Source organism: Mustela erminea, chromosome 3, assembly GCF_009829155.1.
Source record: "Mustela erminea isolate mMusErm1 chromosome 3, mMusErm1.Pri, whole genome shotgun sequence".
In the NCBI taxonomy this organism is placed as follows: Eukaryota; Metazoa; Chordata; class Mammalia; order Carnivora; family Mustelidae; genus Mustela; species Mustela erminea.
This window is the reverse complement of record NC_045616.1, coordinates 145,044,814-145,063,629: the sequence shown is the minus strand read 5'-3', so window position 1 is coordinate 145,063,629 and position 18,816 is coordinate 145,044,814. Positions and strand designations below refer to the sequence as shown.

Genomic DNA, 18,816 nt, shown 5'->3' with positions numbered 1-18,816 from the left:
AAATCCAGGAAAGGGTAGACTCAAATTTATATAGACTCCTCTGGTTCAAAAATCCATGATATTTTTACTAAACCAGACTTAAAGAAAAACAAAAAAATCCTTGTTGTCTATACTGCTATGGAGGAGTCAATACAATTCCAGAGATCTGGCTGGTCCGGAAGCTAAAATTAATTTAGAACGTAGAAGGACCCAAGGGGCAGAGCTAAAGGAATAGAGTTCATCTTTCTCTGCACATCCAGAATGGTGTTTTTGAAACTTGCCTTAGAACTCCAGTTAAAAAATAACAGTACATAAAGACATTCCCCTTTTCCTCATACTCAAAACATCTAAAGGAATTTAGGAGATCTAGATGGAAAAACACCCACCCCATCTTTGAAGAAACCAAGTGATATGCCAAGGTTAGCCAAATGCAATGAATTGTAAATGGCAGGAGAAAAAAATACCAAGAGAGAATGACTGGCGCTGAAGAGCTATAAAAACACTGGTAGAATTCAATTTGACAAAGAATTTGACATTACGTGACAAGAAAAAAAATCAACACCCTCTTATTTAGAAAAAAAGGAATGGTTATGTGGTTGATGGCAAGAGTAAAGAAGCTGTTTTGACACATGCATGGCAGGGTAAAATGAATCAAACAGAAGAGTCATATTTGCAGGAAGTTATGTTAGTATGAGACTGAAAGATAATACAAATCTATATTTTGAACAGTCCCAGAGTAACCAACTTGAATGGCTCCAAAGATTTCAAAAATCTAGCCTCTTATTTATACCACATTCATGTCTAGCTCACATTATATCCACATAATCAAAGAATTCCTTGCACTCTTGCCTCCGATTCATTTATTTTATATCAATAACTGGACCAGAAAATGCATTTTATTTAGTAAGGAGTTAAAAGGGACCAGCTCAGAATCTATTTAATTATACTAGAATAAGAAAAAAAAAAAGGACCCCCCAAAATATAGACCCCCCCAAAAAAGACGAAAAGATATATCCTCCCAAAAAAGGTCATCAGAAAATTATGATGAAAGAGGCATGAAATTTTTTTACAGTGTAACATAATTTATATGGAATTACAAAATATCATACAGGAACTAATTAATATAGTGTTTTTTAAAGCCACATAAAAATGATAAGCACAACATGCATAACAGGAATGAATTATTAAAAATTGTAGCAAGAAAATGTGCTTTTCGGGACACCTGGGTTGCTCAGTGGTTAAGCTGCTGTCTTCTGCTCAGATCGTGATCCCAGGGTTTTGGGATTGAGTCCCGCATCCTGCTCCTTGCTCAGCGGGGAACCTGCTTCTCTCTCTGCCTCTGTCTGCCACTCTGCCTGCTTGTGCTCTCTCTCTCTCTGATTGATAAATAAAGAAAGATAAGAAAGAAAGAAAATCTTAAAAAAAAAGAAAAGAAAGAAAGAAAGAAGGAAAATGTGCTTCTCTATTAAAAAAGTCCAAATCATTGACATGAGAATTGATAGATGATATTCCAATAACAGAGAAGAAAGGTAAAATAAACAAAATTTAAGAAAAAAATAGGAAAAATAAAATTAAAAAAAGGAATGTAACAGTGGAAACAACAAAAGAGACAGAACTTTCTATAAACAATAAACAAAAGAGAAGTCTAGACAAAGAAAAGCAAACAAAATGAATTAGAAATATTAGATGGACACATCTAATAAAGGAATGATATCCAAAATATACAAAGAGCTCTGAAAACCCAACAATAAGAAAACAAATAACCTAAATAAAAATGTGCAACAGACCTTAAAAGATACTTCACCAAAGAAGATATACAGATGGCAAATAAGCATATGAAAGTATTCTCTACCCCATATGCCATCAGGGAAATGCGAATTAAAACAACAACGAGATACCAGCATACATCTATTAAAGTGGCCAAAACCCAGAACACTGACAACACCCAAGTTTGGTGAAATGTGAAACAACAGGAATTCTCACAATGTTGGCGAGAATTCAAAATGTTATAGCCACTATGGAAGACAATTTAGTGTTTCCGTACAACAGATTCTTAATGTGATGGTCCAGAAATTACATTCCTTGGTATTTATCCAAAGGAGTTGAAAACTTCTGTCCACCCAATATACAGATGTTTATAGCAGCTTTATTTATAGTTGCCAAAACTTAGAATCAACCAAGATGGCCTTTCATAGATGAGTGGATAAATAAGCTGTGGTATACTCAGACAATTAAATATCACCCAGTGCTAAAAAGAAATGAACTGTAAAGCTATGAAAAGACATAGTGAAACTTTAAAAAATGTACATTACAAAATAAAAGAAGCCAATCTGAAACTACTATATATTGTTTATTCCAAATATGTAGCAGTTTGGTAAAGGTAAAAACTATCACGAAAAGATCATTGGTTATCAGTGTTAGGGGATGGGGATAGATAAATTAGTGGAGCGCTAGGGTTTATAGGGCAGTGACATAGTCCCTGTGGTTCCGTAATGGTGGATACATGTCATTACACAAGGTCCATAAAATATACAATATAAAGAGTAAACCCATAAGGTAAACAATGAATTTGGATTATTATAATGTGTTGATACAAGTTCATCAACTGTAACAGACATATCATTCTGATAATGGGACAGTTGTGTATGTGTCTATGAGAAATATCTGTATTCTCAATTTTGCTTTGAACCTAAAATTGCTCTTAAAAAATAAATTAAAATATGAAAGGGAATAAATAACAAGAATAACTTTGTAGGGGAGATGCATTTTAATCTAATCTTCAGAGTTATCACCAGTAAGGGGACACGTTGAAATCTTGTACCATCCGATAGGATGGTCCATCCCTTCTATGATCTCCTGCCAAAGATGCATAGCCTAAATCCAATCAGGAGAAAATACCAAACAAACCCAAGCCGAAGGACATTTTACAAAGTAACTGTATTTTTCAAAGGTGTCAAAGTCATGAGGTCAAAGATTGAGAGCTATGTCAGAAGACAGAAGGAAACCAAAAAAGCATGACAACTAAATGCAATGTAGAACTGTGAACTGCATCATTTTGTTTTAAAGGATGTTACTGGGACAACTGGCAAAATTTGAGTGGGACCTGAGACAGATGTTTGTAATGCAGTAGTGTTAATCACGACACAACCATTAAAATGAGGAAACTGTGTAAGACAATGCTTTTGTTTGGAAAAAAAAAAAAAAGAACTGCTAAATTTTTGAATGTGGAATAAAAAGATTTTGAGAGAAAAAAAGGAAAAGAACAAAAGAAGTTGTTTCCAAGAAGAAATCAGGGAGAAGATTTAGTTTAGATAAAACAAATAAATACATTAACTCTGTAAAAGTAATCAAATAAATCAGATGTATAAATACATATTCAAATGACTAAATACAATATATACTGGTAAAAGTAGAGAAATTGCTTGGAAAAACTCATGTTGAAAATAATTTAAAATGCTGGAGAGAATATAAACAGTAGTTCAGTAAAAGCAATGAAGACAAGATGTAGCAACAAAATCTAATGGAAAGTAGAAACCTAGATCAGTTAGTAGAACAACAGATCACAAAGCTCTTTTTTCTATGAGAATATGTTTATGCATGAAAACTCACTTTTCAGTTTTGTGGCCCACCTTGGGTAACAGGCACACCATTCAAGGCCAAAAATATAGATACAACATGCAAAAAACAAACAGCTATGAACAGCTGCTCATGCTATGGAACTGGAGAGAGATTTATCTTAAATGAAGTTCTAGGAATAAAGGAAAAGTCAATGCATAAATAGAAAAGGTGAAGATAAAACAACTGACCATGAGAAGCTTTGACTACAGGCTGGTCCTCACCAATATTCTGAGCCAGATTAAAAATATGCAAGTAAACCAGACAACTCTGAGAGTAAAAACTTCAAAGCACTCAGACAAAAGTAATTTAGTTATCTTCAAAGGGGAGGCAGACTGTCAGCTGATTTCTCAATAGCAACAATTCATTAATAATGCAGGAGACAGAAAAAATGTTACCTGAAGTGGTTGCCATTCTCAAAATCTATACCCACAAAAACTGACTTGTTAGCACAAGGCCAGAAAAGTATCACCAGATAAACAAAGCTGAAGATATCATCACCACTGTTTGTATTAATACATATTAGGGCAACTGATTCCTAAATGAATGTCTGAGATCTAAGAGGAAACAGTGAAAAGAATGCAAAATACATAAATCTAAAGCAAAGAAGGAACATAAAAGACAATGATAGTATAGTTCACACTGGAGATGAAGAATACTAATGTGTTCTGTGATACTTGTACAACCAGCCTCTAGTTCACTTACAGAATAAAGAAATTCTTAAAGATATTTTACAACAACAAACAGGAAAGAGTGTGAGAACCTGCCAAAGCATAAAAGATGCTCACCCTCTATCATGTATATGATGAGAAGAATGTAGGTGCTCAAGGAAGTACACATTTATTAAATGACTGAATAAATGGTTATGAATGAGCAGACACAGAATTGTAAATAGTCTATGCACTCTATTTTACATCATTATTTTTCACAATGGAAATAGTGTTTCTCAGCCATATTTCCATGTGCTTTTATAGTCTGTATAGTTGTTAAGACTTGTTCAAGCCCTATATTGTGCTGAGATATCTTAATCACTTAGTCATTATACAGTCATTGGGGGTTTGGATAGGTTCCCATATGTTGTTTTGTAAATAGAATTTCTGTAAACATTTTTTTTGGAATTAATAATTCATAAATCGTGCATTTGTCCAGGCTGTGATATGATGCTGAGAATGACACGACTTTGTGGTCATCAGTATCTCCATAACCAGAGTCTACTCTTGAGGAAAATATCAGGATAACTCAATTGTTAGACATTCTACTGACATTCTACAGACATTCTAAAATACCTGATTAGTACACCTCAAAAATGTCAAAGTCATCAAATCAAAAGAAACATGAGAGCTTCCACAGTCCAGAGGAGCCTAACACATGATAATTAAATAAAATAGGGTCTCCTCCTAGGATACTGAAAAAGAAAATGGTCATTAGGAAAGACATAATGAAATCTTAATGAAGTATTGAGTATAGTTAATAATAATGTATACATATTATTTGTTACTTAAGACATACTATAGTAATTTAAAATCTTAGCAATAGAAGAATCTGAGTGTGCAGTTAATAGAAATTCTCTACACTTTTACAACTCTTCCCTAAAACTAAAATAGTTTTTAAGTAAAACAATATATTTTTAAAAGTCTTTTGGAGACTCCTTCCTGCATTATATTATTTCTTCCAAGAAAGATTTAATAGCAAAAGTGCAATTGACAGAAACTAAGAAGGAAAGAGAATCTGAGTATCCCTATGAGGGTTAAGGAAAATAAGAATCCAGGGTTTTTTTTTACAATAAAACTACTTATCATAGGGTATTTTTAATGAATTTTAGCTAACGTTCATGAAAACAATAATTCAATCACACATAAATTATTTAAGCTAATGGAAAAAGTATAGTATTTCCCATCTCATTTTATGTGATTATCGTAACTTTGATATCTAAATATGGTAGGAATAGATCCAAAGAAATTTCAAAGGATATCTTAGATAAAAATACATGATTTATAATAGCAGAATTTTAAAAAAGAGAGCAAATGGAATACAATAATGGAAAGCTATTATATCAATTCACCAATATCAGCAATTCAATAGATATATTAATATATTTGATAGCATTTCATATTCATGTATGACTTAAAAACAAAGCATACTGGAACATAAAGCAGTCTTTGGCATAATTAAAATATTTTGAAAATCAACCCTAAAAAAACTTCACAATTAATAGTAAAATGTTGAACTCTTAAAAAAAATTATGAACAAAATAAAAATGCTCCCTTTCATATCATTTATTCAATCAATCATCAGAGGTTTCTTGCAGAAAGACAAAAGAAAAGCTCCTTTGTTTTTTTTTTTTTTTTGATCCTAGTAGCACTTCTCCTGCCAGATACTGCTGCATACATTGCTCCTCTATTAAAAGACTCTCTAGAGTTGCTGGCGTGTACTTACTTCAATTTCTCTCATTTCATTCCTTTTTAATCCATTGCAATAAGAATTCGGAATGACCATATCATCAAAACCATAACACAAGTTCACCTATAATCTCCAAAGTTAGTATTCAAAACTCTCAACATACTTGATATTTCAGCAACTGTTAGAATATTCTCTCCTCCAAACATTTTCTTCACCTGTATTCTAAGACCCCCAGGCTCTTAGTGTTCCTTCCAGTTCACGGAATATTCATCTCCATTGCATTGTTGGTTCTTCATCTCTCCCCCCCATATCCTCCTCGACCTCACATGCATCTCAAAGTGGGTTTGCCCCTGAAAACAGCCCTATGTTCTCTCTTCTTATTTTTCACTCACTTTCTTGATATCACAGTCCCATTCTGTTAAATATCACCTATAGGCTGATGAATCCTAAGAGGTTCCAGCTTAAAACTCTTTCCTGAACTCATATAAACTTCCCAAACTCCATTTGTTTCAATGCATCTAAAGATAAACATAGTTCTTAGTCCTACTGCTCTGTTACTTCAAGTAAAAGAAAATCCATCTCTCTGGTTGCTTGGGCCAAATTTTTTTGAGTCATACACAACAGTCTCTAACGCTCCATGTATAACAAACATTGCAGAAATGTCTCTTGTATCAACTTCAAAGCCAGAAGCCAGAATGATATTTTTAAAATGTAATTCATGTAATGACAGTCGTCTGCTAAAAATTGTACAAGATCTTCCCATGTCATTCAGGATGAAAGTCAGAATACCTACAAGGTCCTGCCACACAGACGTACCTATTGCTGCTGCAACAGATTCCCACAACCACACAAAGTAATTCTCCTATAGATCTGGAAACCAGAGGTTTTAAAATCCAGGTATTGGCAGGGTTCCATTTGTACTGGAGTCTTCAGGTACTTCCTCACAGTTGCCAGTTTCTGGAGGCTTTTTGCACTCCTTGGCTTGCACCTCTCTCTCCATGTTCAAAGCTCATCACCCTAACCTCAAATTCCACTGTGACACCTTTTATTTGACTTTGACCCTCTTGCCTCTTTCCATATGATTACACTGGGATCACCTGAATAAAGCAGCCTACGTTCCCAATTTCAATGTCCTTTATCTCATTATAGCTGCATAGCGTTGTTTTGCTGCTTAAAATAACATATTCACAAATTTTGACAATTAAGATGTGGATATCTTTGGGGGCCATTGTTCTGTCTACCATCCTCTACAAGATCTGGGCATCTCATTACCTCTCCGTCTTCCCTTTCCACCACTGGTTTCTAGATTCTTTTGTTCCACACTCACTTTCTTGCCCTCCTCATTGAATATTCACAAAGAACCTCCTGACTGGCGTGTTGGCAAGAACTATTTCTTCTTTATGCAAAAATAAATAAATAAATATATGTATATGCATATATATATATATAAAATCTCCACTGATAACTGCTTAGTTACTTTTTTAACTTCCTTCGAATTCTTTGCTCAGACATCACCTTCTCAGTGAGGAAATACCTGACCACCACCACTTGCTATGTCTCACCCCCTACCTCACCCCTTGTTTTATCTCTTCTTTTCTGATAGCTCTTCATCTTTTAACATATTGTCAGAGTAATATATTTATTATGTTTATTTTAACTTTCCTGCATTTTCCACTAAAAATATGAGCTTCATGACATAGTGATGTGATCTAGTGAAATAATTGGGTGCCTGTGCCACACCCATTATGGATTTGGGGATGAAGCAATCCCCAGGAAAAGAATAGATGACCTAAAGAAATAATTGGTAAAACACTTGAAAAACGTTTTCACAGAAATGAAATCTCACTATTATTTAGGAAAATGCAAGTTAAACCACTAGATTTGGAGGGAGGATTTTTTTTTTTAAGATTTTTATTTATTTATTTGACAGACAGAGATCACAAGTAGGCAGAGAGGCAGGCAGAGAGAGGGGGAAGCAGGCTCCCCAGAGAGCAGAGAGACCGTTGTGGGGCTTGATCCTGGGACCCTGGGATCATGACCTGAGCTGAAGGCAGAGGCTTTAACCTACTGAGCCAACCCAGGCGCCCAAGGTCAGGGGGATTTCTTAAATAGCAAGTATGTATGTCTAGAGTAATGGAAACTCTCATATACTGTCAGTAGGAGTGTGTATTGGTTAAAATTTAGGAAACTAAGGTGGCACCATCTGGAAAAACTAAAGCTAGACACACAGTATAGAGATCAGCAACTTTACCCCTAATTATATACTCTAAACTTATTCAATATACATATGTATCAGGATGCATGTTCAGATGTTTAAAGAAGCATTGCTAGTAATATGCAAAGCTAGGAGGAAGGAACAACATCGTAGTTCCATTATTAATAGTATATCAGTAAATCCAAACATATTCACATAAAGAGATCCTTTCCATAACAATATGGGTTAATTTCATAAACTTATATGAGCAAAAGAAGAAAGACACAAAAGAATATATGAACAATGATTATACCTAATTTCAGAAATATTTAAAGCTCTATTATTCGGTTTAGGAATGGCTACATAGAAGTTCAAACTGTAAAGAAATGCAAGGCATTATTGACACTAAATGAAGCTTATAGACACCTTTATAAGGGAGAAATGGTGTTAATAGAGCCATAGACAGGGTTTTATAAGGTTAGAAGTTTTCCATTTCCATTGACTTATATTTATTCATTAAAGTGTAGATACGTGTTTTATTTAATCTTCTGTATGGATTACATTGGAAAATTTTAAAAAAAGATCAGTTAATAAGAAGAACTTAGAAATAAAAAAAAACTGACTATCTTGTCAGTAGAAAAATTGGTAAAATATATAAACACTCTTTTAAATAAATGGAAAATGTTTTAAACACATGAAGAAATACTCATCCTTATTTAAAGTAAGAGAAAAATGTTTTCATTTATAAGACTGAAAAAATTTAAAAATGATAATTCAGATATTTCATATAATTGTGGAGAAATAGTTACCATTGTGGTTGGTATGATAAATTGGAACATTATTGGAGAGCAATATTGCAATACCTACAAATGTTTAAAATTTCTCAAGACTTTGCTTCAACATCTCCACTTTAAGTCATATTACCAAAGATTTACCTGCAATGTCTAAAATAAGTTCATATTATTACTAAATGATTTTTTTAAATAACTAAATGCCAGTCAAAAGGAAAATGATGACTTATGACACATACACAGGAAAGAATACTATGCTGCAATTGAAGTTTTATTTTTTTTAATGAAACAAAGCATTATGTACTGAAACTGAGACTTCTCAAGTCATATTTTTATGTTAAAAAAACCCACAGTATATAAGATTCCATAAAGTACATCACCATTTATGTAAAAATATACATCATACATGTGTGTTTACATAAAATTCTATAATGTCTCTTGAAACATATACCCACTGCCCAAAAGAATCTGGTAAATGCAACTGGTTCTTAGGATGAGAGCTATAGATGTATAAGGATCATGGTGGGAGTCTTAGTTTTAACAGAATACTCTATTTTGCCCTTTAAATTTTATACAAGGTGAATGCATTACCAATTCCATACATAAATTAAATAATAAACACATGACAAAATAAGTTTGACATCTCTATGATATGGTAGAAATATCCCTGGGCACCTGGGTGGTTCAGTCGGTTTTACAGGGTCCTGGGATCCAGGTCCACGTTGGGCTCCCTGCTCAGTGAGGAGTCTGCTTCTCCCTCTCCCTTTGCTCCTCCCCCTGCTTATGCTCTCTCTCTCTCTCTTTCTCTCAAATAAATAAATAAATAAATAAAATCTTAAAATAAGAAAGAAAGAAAAAGGAACATCCCTGTTACACAATTGTAGGTTTCTGTTGATATCATTCAGAAAACTCAGCTAACAAGCTCATCATTGTCCTCCCTAAATAAGAATACACTGTTTTTGGTGAGGTAACACACGTAATATTAATAACAACAAGAATGGTGTAATGAGGTGTGACAGGGGATAACATATAGTCTGGAGTCATACTTTCTGGGTTAGAACTCCAGTTCTACAAGTTTCCTGATTTTTGCCCTTAGGCAACTTATTTAGACAATAAGGACATATTTTTCTTACTTGTAAATGAGAGATAATATAAAACTGCCTGATATAATTATTAGAATATTAACTAGTCATAAATAAAATGAATTTTATAATTATCATTATCAGGATATATCAGGACTTTTCAGATTATTATAAATTATATCATAAAACAATATGTGATAATATTTATGCCTTTTTTTTTTTTTGGTTCCAGAAGTGTGTTAAATATTAGTGGTAAGAAAGGTGGGTTTTTTTAATTGTTTCATTTCTGTTGGTGATTTAAGTGAGAATACTCTTTTTGATTGGTGATTATGATTATGTGTGATGCTGTCAGCTTCACAGATATTTTCAATTATAATTTTTAAAATTTTTTTAAGATTCAAAGAGAGAGAGAGAGCACAGAGGGAGAGTGAGTGGGAGGAACAGACTCCCTGCTGAGCACTGATCCCAATGTGGAATTTGATTCCAGAGCCCAGAGATGGTGACCCAAGCAGAGGGCAGATGCTTAGCCTACTGCCCCTTCAATCCTAACTTTTAAGGGAAGTGAGTGCATCTGTTGTGCATATTCACACCCTCTCTTTTTGTCCACATCATAATATCTTATCTCTAGCTCTTCCTCATTTCAAAATACCTCTCAATCTTCACTATTTTGTCTCATTGATAATATGCCTATGAGAAACCAGTATGTTGCCTTCTTCTTTCTAAGCCAAGGCTGTCTATTGGACTGCCATTCATCTCAGATCATGAGAGTAACTCTCTCCTCGGTCCATACTGTTTTGTAAGTTGCTACACTCGTCTTTTGGTTGTGTTCGCTTTACACAACAAGATTAGTCACCTGTTCCTTGGAGCTTTTTCTCTCCTTTGGCCTTTATAATAATCCTAGTCTTAGCCCTCTTCCCCACCACCCAGCTTCTCCTCCTCTGCCTCTACCTCTATGTTACTTTATTTCTTATCAAAAGTCGTGTCCTTGATCTTTATTTTATCTCTTTATTGTTTCCCTTCAATTTGACCATCGAGGATACAGAAGCTTGGGCCATTCACAACTCACAACTCTATCCTTCTGCTCTGCTAGACTCAGAATAGTCAAACACATATGTACAAACTAAATTTGGTGCTAGATTTGATGCAGGTTTGTGACAAAATTGGTATCAAGGAAAACTGGAAAACTCAGTGGTCTCAGAGCTTTTGGGGGGCACTTGGAAGACACAACACTGAACTCAGAAGTTCACTGATGGAATTTATGCTAAACAGCAGCCAAAATGGGATATGTTCCTTGAGAAAAATGTCTATAATAGTACATGTTCTTACTTGGTTGAATTTCCTACTTGGTAAAATAATTTTAGTACTGGGCTGAGAGTTAACATCTTAATTTAAAATTCTAAATTTAATAGTTTTATATAATCTATAGACACATAAAGTATGGTTTAGCATGTGAAGTTAAAGAATTTTACCTAAAGAGGAATCTGAAATTTACATAAAATACCCTTTGTCTATTAAAGATTAGGGTTCTAAAGAAAGAACCAAAAGTGTATATATATTATATCATATCCCAGCAAATTACTCCTCCCTTTTCTCTTTCTTTTTTTCTTTCTTTTCTTTCTTTTTTTTTTTTTAAGATTTACTTATTTATTTCAAAGCCAGAAAGAGAGAGTGCACATGTTGGAGGGTGGCAGAGGGAGCGAGACAGACCCTTGCTGAGCCAGAGTCCCACACACACGTGGCCTGACCAGGGACCCCAAGCTCATAACCTGAGCCGAAATGCAGAGTCAGATCCTTAACTAACTGAGCCACCCAGGAGCCTCTGCTCCCTTTTCTAAATTTAGTCTATCTACATGGAAACTTACCTGTTCATACTGTTCTTTATTTTAGCTTTTAGTCACAATTATGAGAAGCCATGGAACAGTTACCCAATTAACATAACAATAATAATAATGGCATTAGTAGTAATAATAAAACAAAATATTAAAGTTAAATAACATTCTTTAATAAAATGAATGTAAAAATGTAACTATAGTATGTGACAATTTAAGAATTCAGTTCAGAAAATTTGTTAAAGTGTCCCTTCGTTTTCATGCTTTAATAAGAAGCAACTGAGAATTTGAAGATGTGAACGTATACCCGAGTATGAGACACTGATGAGCAAACATTAACATACCATCCCACTTTTTCATTTTCTTTACTGAAAAGAACATTATTCTTCAGTACAATGGGGACAAAATTTAATTGAATATATAATTATGTATTGTCTCCAAGAAAGAAAATGAAGGGGCTTTGGTAAAAATTCATAATACTATAATAATAATTTCCCCATGCTTCATGACCATTACACACGCACCTGCTACTTATAAATTACATTGAGATACTTTCTGCTGAACAGATTTATGTGAGATTTAATACATGTCTTCATCTATAGAGATTTCTCTCGTGTTTTTGCTAAAAGTAATCGACTCAATTTTCATATAATCGTCATTATAAAATAATGATGTTTCTTAAAAGTTTATATTTGAAAAATTACAGGTCAATTGTAATTTAAATTTTTATTTGAATTTGACTATTTTTATATAATAGGTAAAGTTTTTCAAAATTTATTTGACAGGTAAATTTTGAGTCATTCTGTATTATCAGCCTGTTATTGTTTTGAATAATATCTACTTGTATCTACTTACAAGTATTGCTAGACTTCACGAATTCATTGACCTAACATCACAAAAAAAAAAAAGATTTAGAAAATAAATCCAAAATTATCTTTTATCTAAAACATATACTAATAAAAGTAAGTTCAAGAGATATCACATAGGGAGGTAGATTTTGAAAGATGCTATGTAACTAGCTGAAGAAACAGAAAGAGAAGCAGCAGCTTCTGTGGGAACGGATTAATAAAATGGTGAGCATGAGACAGGAATATACAAAAGGAAGGCTGTGGTTGGGGAGAAGAGATCACAACATCCACAGCATTTCGGGGTTAGTAACTCAAGTGGGAAAAAAAGGAAAATGGGGTGGGTAGATTTCCCACAAATCCCTCGAGGACAGTATGGGCAGCAGAGTGTGGTAAATGTGTTTAGGTGGCGGGTGTGTCTGTGTATGTGTGTGTGTGTGTTGTTTCATGAAGGTTATAAAATGAAGTCATGACATGTATACATGAGTAACCTTGATATTTGAGAACACATCATGTAAATAACTTCATGGGAGAGTGTAGTAAAAATATGTTTTCACTACTATCAGTAAGAACTTATAAATGAAAGGATGATTATGGTTATTTATATATGAGTATCTCATACTTAATTCTATTTATCATGTTCTTTCTTTTATAACTATATTCAACATTTGACACTTGACATTTTGCTATTTTTGCTATATTTTGAAACTGCTAAAAGGGATCCTTTTTCCTATTATTTTAAATGGGAAAAACAATAACAACAGAATACTCATACATGGCACCTAAACTCAAAACCAGTTTCCTAAAAAGTAACCAAAGACCTGTAAAAGAAGAATAATGAGCTATAACGTTAATATGTAAAATACATAAACCTGTATTACCTGATCATCTGAAGGTTAACATGAATGAACATGGCTTCTCTGTGTGTTTATAAATCTTGGATATACATTCTTTTTGACAGCCTTTGTCATCTTTAAACCATCTATGTGTGGTTTTGAAGTTTTATCTTCAATGCAAGTGTATCTGGAATGCAACTCAATACCTTCCTAAATATTGCTTTGTTAATATACTGAGCTTTGACAATGTAAGCATATTTTCCCTATATAACTTCTGGCTGAAATATCATTGTATTGAGAGATATAAATATTGTATGCATTTTGAGAATTAAAAACCAAGAGGTGGTCTGCCTGGAAAACATTATCAATGTTTTGCAGGACATGCCTCTATTTAAAAATGCTTTTATTGCTTCTTGCTTGAGGAGTGTGTAAAAAGGTCTTAAAAACTCCACTGCATTTTTGTTTCATTTCGTGCTCTTTATGTTTCAGAGAAATAATGTCTCTATTCATCCAAAAGTCCAAATGTGTCTTCGTCAGAAAGATCTATAGCCATGTCATTTAAAGGAGTCTATGCCAATGTCTATCAACTCATTCTGATTTATTTTCTTCCAGATCTTTTTTCTGTTTAAAATTACTACTATTTGTTTTATGCCTCATTCTTTCAATGGCTGCTATTAATAAGGTCCAAATAGAAAAGAACTCTCCACCAACACTTCTCCAGCCCCCATCCCACCACTGAAATCAGGTCTATATATATTGAACAGTTGAACAGTTTTCTGTTGTTGTTTTTGTTTGTTTTTAATATACAGTCTTTTTGGTCATGTTTGAATTTTAAAAAAGAGTCACCTGGAATTTTTAGTTTCAAGAACAATATCATTACAACTATTAGAATATCCAACTCTCTGAAGAGAACATTCAATCCATTAAAATGTTTGCAATTCTCTGAACTCCTAGGTAGCATTAAGTTTTTCCACATACTCAATTCAGATCTGTTCACCCCAGAAAGACTGCAGTGGGGAGGGTGGGGCAGCTTTTTGTCTCTATCCTAGTCCCAACTACTCTATCTCCATTGTAACCAGGTTTGACTTATTTGTAACTATATGGCAAAAGGAATATGGTCCAATATGGTGGGCACAGGTGGTATTTCCAGTATTCTGTTTAAAGTTGGGTTATTCTTTCATGGATCACATTTTTTCAGTTTTTGGAAGATCTATCTTCTAGAAATTTCCAGTGAGCAATTTTTATGAGGCATTGTACAAAAAATAAACAGATAAATAAAAAAAATAGAAGTATATACCTCGACTCTCCAATCTCGACTTTTAATAACATTGATTTATGTCATGTAAATCCCAAAACTGTTTATTTCCACTTTACTTACAAGTCCCGCAGACATAGAACATTGCGATATTTGGTACTTATTTTTCTGTTCTTGGCTTTTGGGTTCTTTGCTTTACCAGAGATTAAAAGACCCCATAAAATGCTGTTAGCTTTATTATTTTCTCTTCTCTGAAAGATGGATACTTGGTGAGCAGAGAAATCTTATTTTTGCCATCATGTACTCAGTAACAGAGTAGGTGTACATGAAAAGTATGCCTTCTACATATTTATTGAAATAATGAATGCATACTTTATCCCTAGTAGGTTTGTGGAGCCCACAAGTCTACGGAGAAGGATGATTAAGAGGCTGGAGCCAAATGTGGGCCTAAGGATTAGACAGGACATGAAGGAGAGGAGACCTTGAAAGAAATCTTAAGTTTCACAAAGCAAATACTCATGGCAACTCTGGAAGGAAGAAATAAAATTATAACTAAGAGTAGGTCCAGAAGCAGGAACCCAAAAAGAACTAAAATAAAAATTGAGCTGTTTAGGAAAATGTAAACAACTGGCAAACTAGGACAGGATTCCTCCATCTTGTCACTATTTACCCTTCGAACTAGAAAATTCTATGGAGGTCTGTCCTGCGCATTGAAGGATTTTTCAGCAGTAACCTTGGATTCTGCCAACTAGATGCCAGTCACACCCTCCTCACCTGCCACCACCTGATGGTTTTCATTAAATCAGGAAACGTAGGCAGTTACTCTAACTACTTGTAAAGTATTATGTTTTCACTTCCGGAAGTGAATTGCCTTACTAACTATGCTGACTCAGAATCAGGTTTATTGTTACCCAAGAACATTATTAAATTTTTGGTGTTTGGGGATTTGTCTCTGTATCTGGTTTTGATTAAAAATCTAATTTTAACATGCTCTTCTCCATTTAAAAATAATTATATAAAATGCAGACAAAATTTTTGCAGTAAATAAAATTAGTATTTCTCTTAGAACTATATATCTGTTACAGCTTAAAGTAAATTCAAGAGTATCTAGTTTAATGTCATTATTTATTTTATTTGAATATTTGGAAACTAGAGATTCAAAATTATTTGTCCAGGGCAACAGAATCAGACCATAAGAAGCTGTGATTATAAGTTATGCTTAAATTAATAAAAATAGTTTATAATCACAATGTTTTTCAAATATTAAGTTGGAAAACAGCAATACAACTATAGAAGGTTGCAAAATGAAAGCAATATAGTACAGGAAGTAGATTACTTGAAGTTCAAGTTTTAAGCCCCTTGCTATGGAAGGTAAAGACAATTTTGTGATTATCTCACTGAAAATAAAAAAAAAAAATTAAAATACTTACCACAAATATATTTTGGTTTAAAGTGCTTTTGACTGAATGATGTAGAGGAAAATTTTGATCATTGAGAGCTGAACGATGAAATGCTTTGAGTTCATTTTTGGTTGGCTTGGTTTCTTAATCACTCTGAGACAAACAGTGGTACAAATGAGGTTACATCTCAGTTCCTCTGACTGTTGGTTGGTTGTCAAATTGTATATATATATATTTTTTAAGATTACTTATTTATTTGACAGAGAGAGAGAAAGTGTGTGCTCAAGCAGGGGGAGTAGAAAAGGGAGAAGCAGGATCCCTGCTGTGCAGGGGTCCTGATGTGGAGCTTGATCCCAGGACCCTGGGATCATGACCTACCTGAGCCTGAGCCAAAGGCATATGCTTAACTGACTGAGCCACCCAGGTGCCCCAGATTGTTTAGTATTTAAAAAAGTGTTCTCTCTTTTCACATATGTGCTTTCAGTCTTGTCTTCACTCCATCATCATAATTCTTCTTTCTTCTTATTCTGAGTTCCCCAAATATTCCCCACTACAATGAGGTGTCTATCATCTTCCCATATGTCAAGTAATTAGAACATGCATTACTACTACATCTAAACTAACCTAGTTAGACACTGAATCACTTAGCATTAGTATTACATTCCTACTTCAAATGTAGTAAAAACTGGCAGTGAAATTTCTGAAAGAAAGAATGAATATATAATAAATGTATTATAAGTACTGTTAGAATATTTAGGGGATTTGAATTTTTTATATTCATTTTAATGTATGTTTATTAAAGTATTGTATATTGCCATTTTGACATATACAGATCTGTATGTTTATATCTAAATTAAGGTTTTAACTTGCTTTTATCAAGCAGAGCAAGAAAGAATAAAACTTGGGTTGTGTATCAAGATGCATATATCTCAATTATTTACCAGCTTTAATTGCCCACAGGGATTTAAATTCTAGACTAGTTTTCCCCAACAAAGAGCCAAGTAGTACCATATGATCCTGGGAATTCAGTTCAGTGCAACTCACATCAATTCAACCAACTAAATGTTAAGCTCTACTCAAAGAGCTAGAGAGAAAGTGAAGTATGAAGTAAAGGTCTTTGATCTCAAGGTGTTTACATTCTTCTGAGAGAAGAAATGAAAGGACATAAGTCACTTGACAGTCATGTGAGAGTGTATAATGTAATGGTAATTTATCAACACTTACTAAATCCTCATGAAAATGAACTAGATGATGGAAAACACATGCAAATATGCCAAGTAAGTCCTATGTTCAGGAAGAACCAAAGGAAGCTATTTGATTTATAGCTTCTTTGGTCTAGATTTATGTTACTACATTTTCACGTGATTGCTTTCATAAACTTAAAGTTGTCTATTGTAGCAACCATAAAATGTACCTTAATCCTCTCATTTTAGGCATCCTGTCAGATGTGACCTGTGATAAGTCTGGCTATGATGGTCTTTCTCGTAAGATTGTCACATTGCTGGTGCTTTTCCTTCTCGTTCTAGTTAACGTAGCATTTAACCTTTAATGTCATCTTTGTCATATTGCCAGACATTTAAAAAGGACTGAAATAATTAGAACGTGAAAAAATATATCCAAGTGTTTTAAAATCAATGAAAAACACTTTCAAAATTGTTTTTAAAAATAGTTTAAAAGTAGCTTTTCTTAGAGGATAAAAACTTTAAGCACAATTTTAATTATTTGAACAAAGCCATTAAAATTTAGGTTAATACAAAGTTCTCCATCATGGTAATAGTTCATACTTTTATAGTATTAATAAATGATGTGTTAACATGTGACTATATTTGATTTCATTTTGCTAGTGTCTTTTTCTGTTTTCTTTGATATATTTTCATATGGTCCATAAAAGTAACCATGACTATGAACATGACTTCTTTCTCAAGATATTATCTAACTTCTAGGACATTCAGAGAGAGCCAAAAAAGAAAACTGAAAATGAATACAATGTAGTATATAGAAGCATCCATTGTTACTTTTCATTCCACTCCCAACCACAACTAATTTTCCTCACTAATTTTTATAATTGAATAAGATGAAAACTTGTCTCTGTGCACATATCACAGTAAGTAAGCTACTTCTACCTGCTTGTCTTCTACTGATTTTTCCTTTATGTTTGTGTGCCCATAGGGACACTTGAGAAAAATAAATAGCACTCATATCTGAAATAAGCTTTCTTATAAAAAAGCTATTTTGGGGTGCCTTTGGTCATACTTTTAATGACATTTGTTTTTTCATTCTTTAGAATATTAAACAATTCCTAAATGTCTTTTTTTCCTCACTGAAATCGAGCAGTGTGAAATATAGTCATTTTAAATGGCTACATCGACATATAGTTTTCTCACTATCATTGATATCTAACTACAAATTCTAAAAGTGCAATTTTTACTACTTCTTTAATCCATAAAGAAATGGACAGAATTAATTCTAGCAAATGAATCACTACCTTTATCACGCTGTATTTATGTATCCCATAGTCTCTCAAATTATAATTTCTATTCTATAAACAACAATTACTTGAGGATTAGAGAATCAAATTCATGAGAATAAT

At 33.4% G+C, this 18,816-nt stretch overlaps 1 protein-coding gene across 1 annotated transcript in view; it reads right to left on the bottom strand.

Annotated features, from left to right (window-relative positions):
• Positions 1-18,816, bottom strand: part of CDH10 (cadherin 10) — a 173,986-nt gene that overhangs the window by 90,645 nt on the left and 64,525 nt on the right. The window lies entirely within an intron of this gene.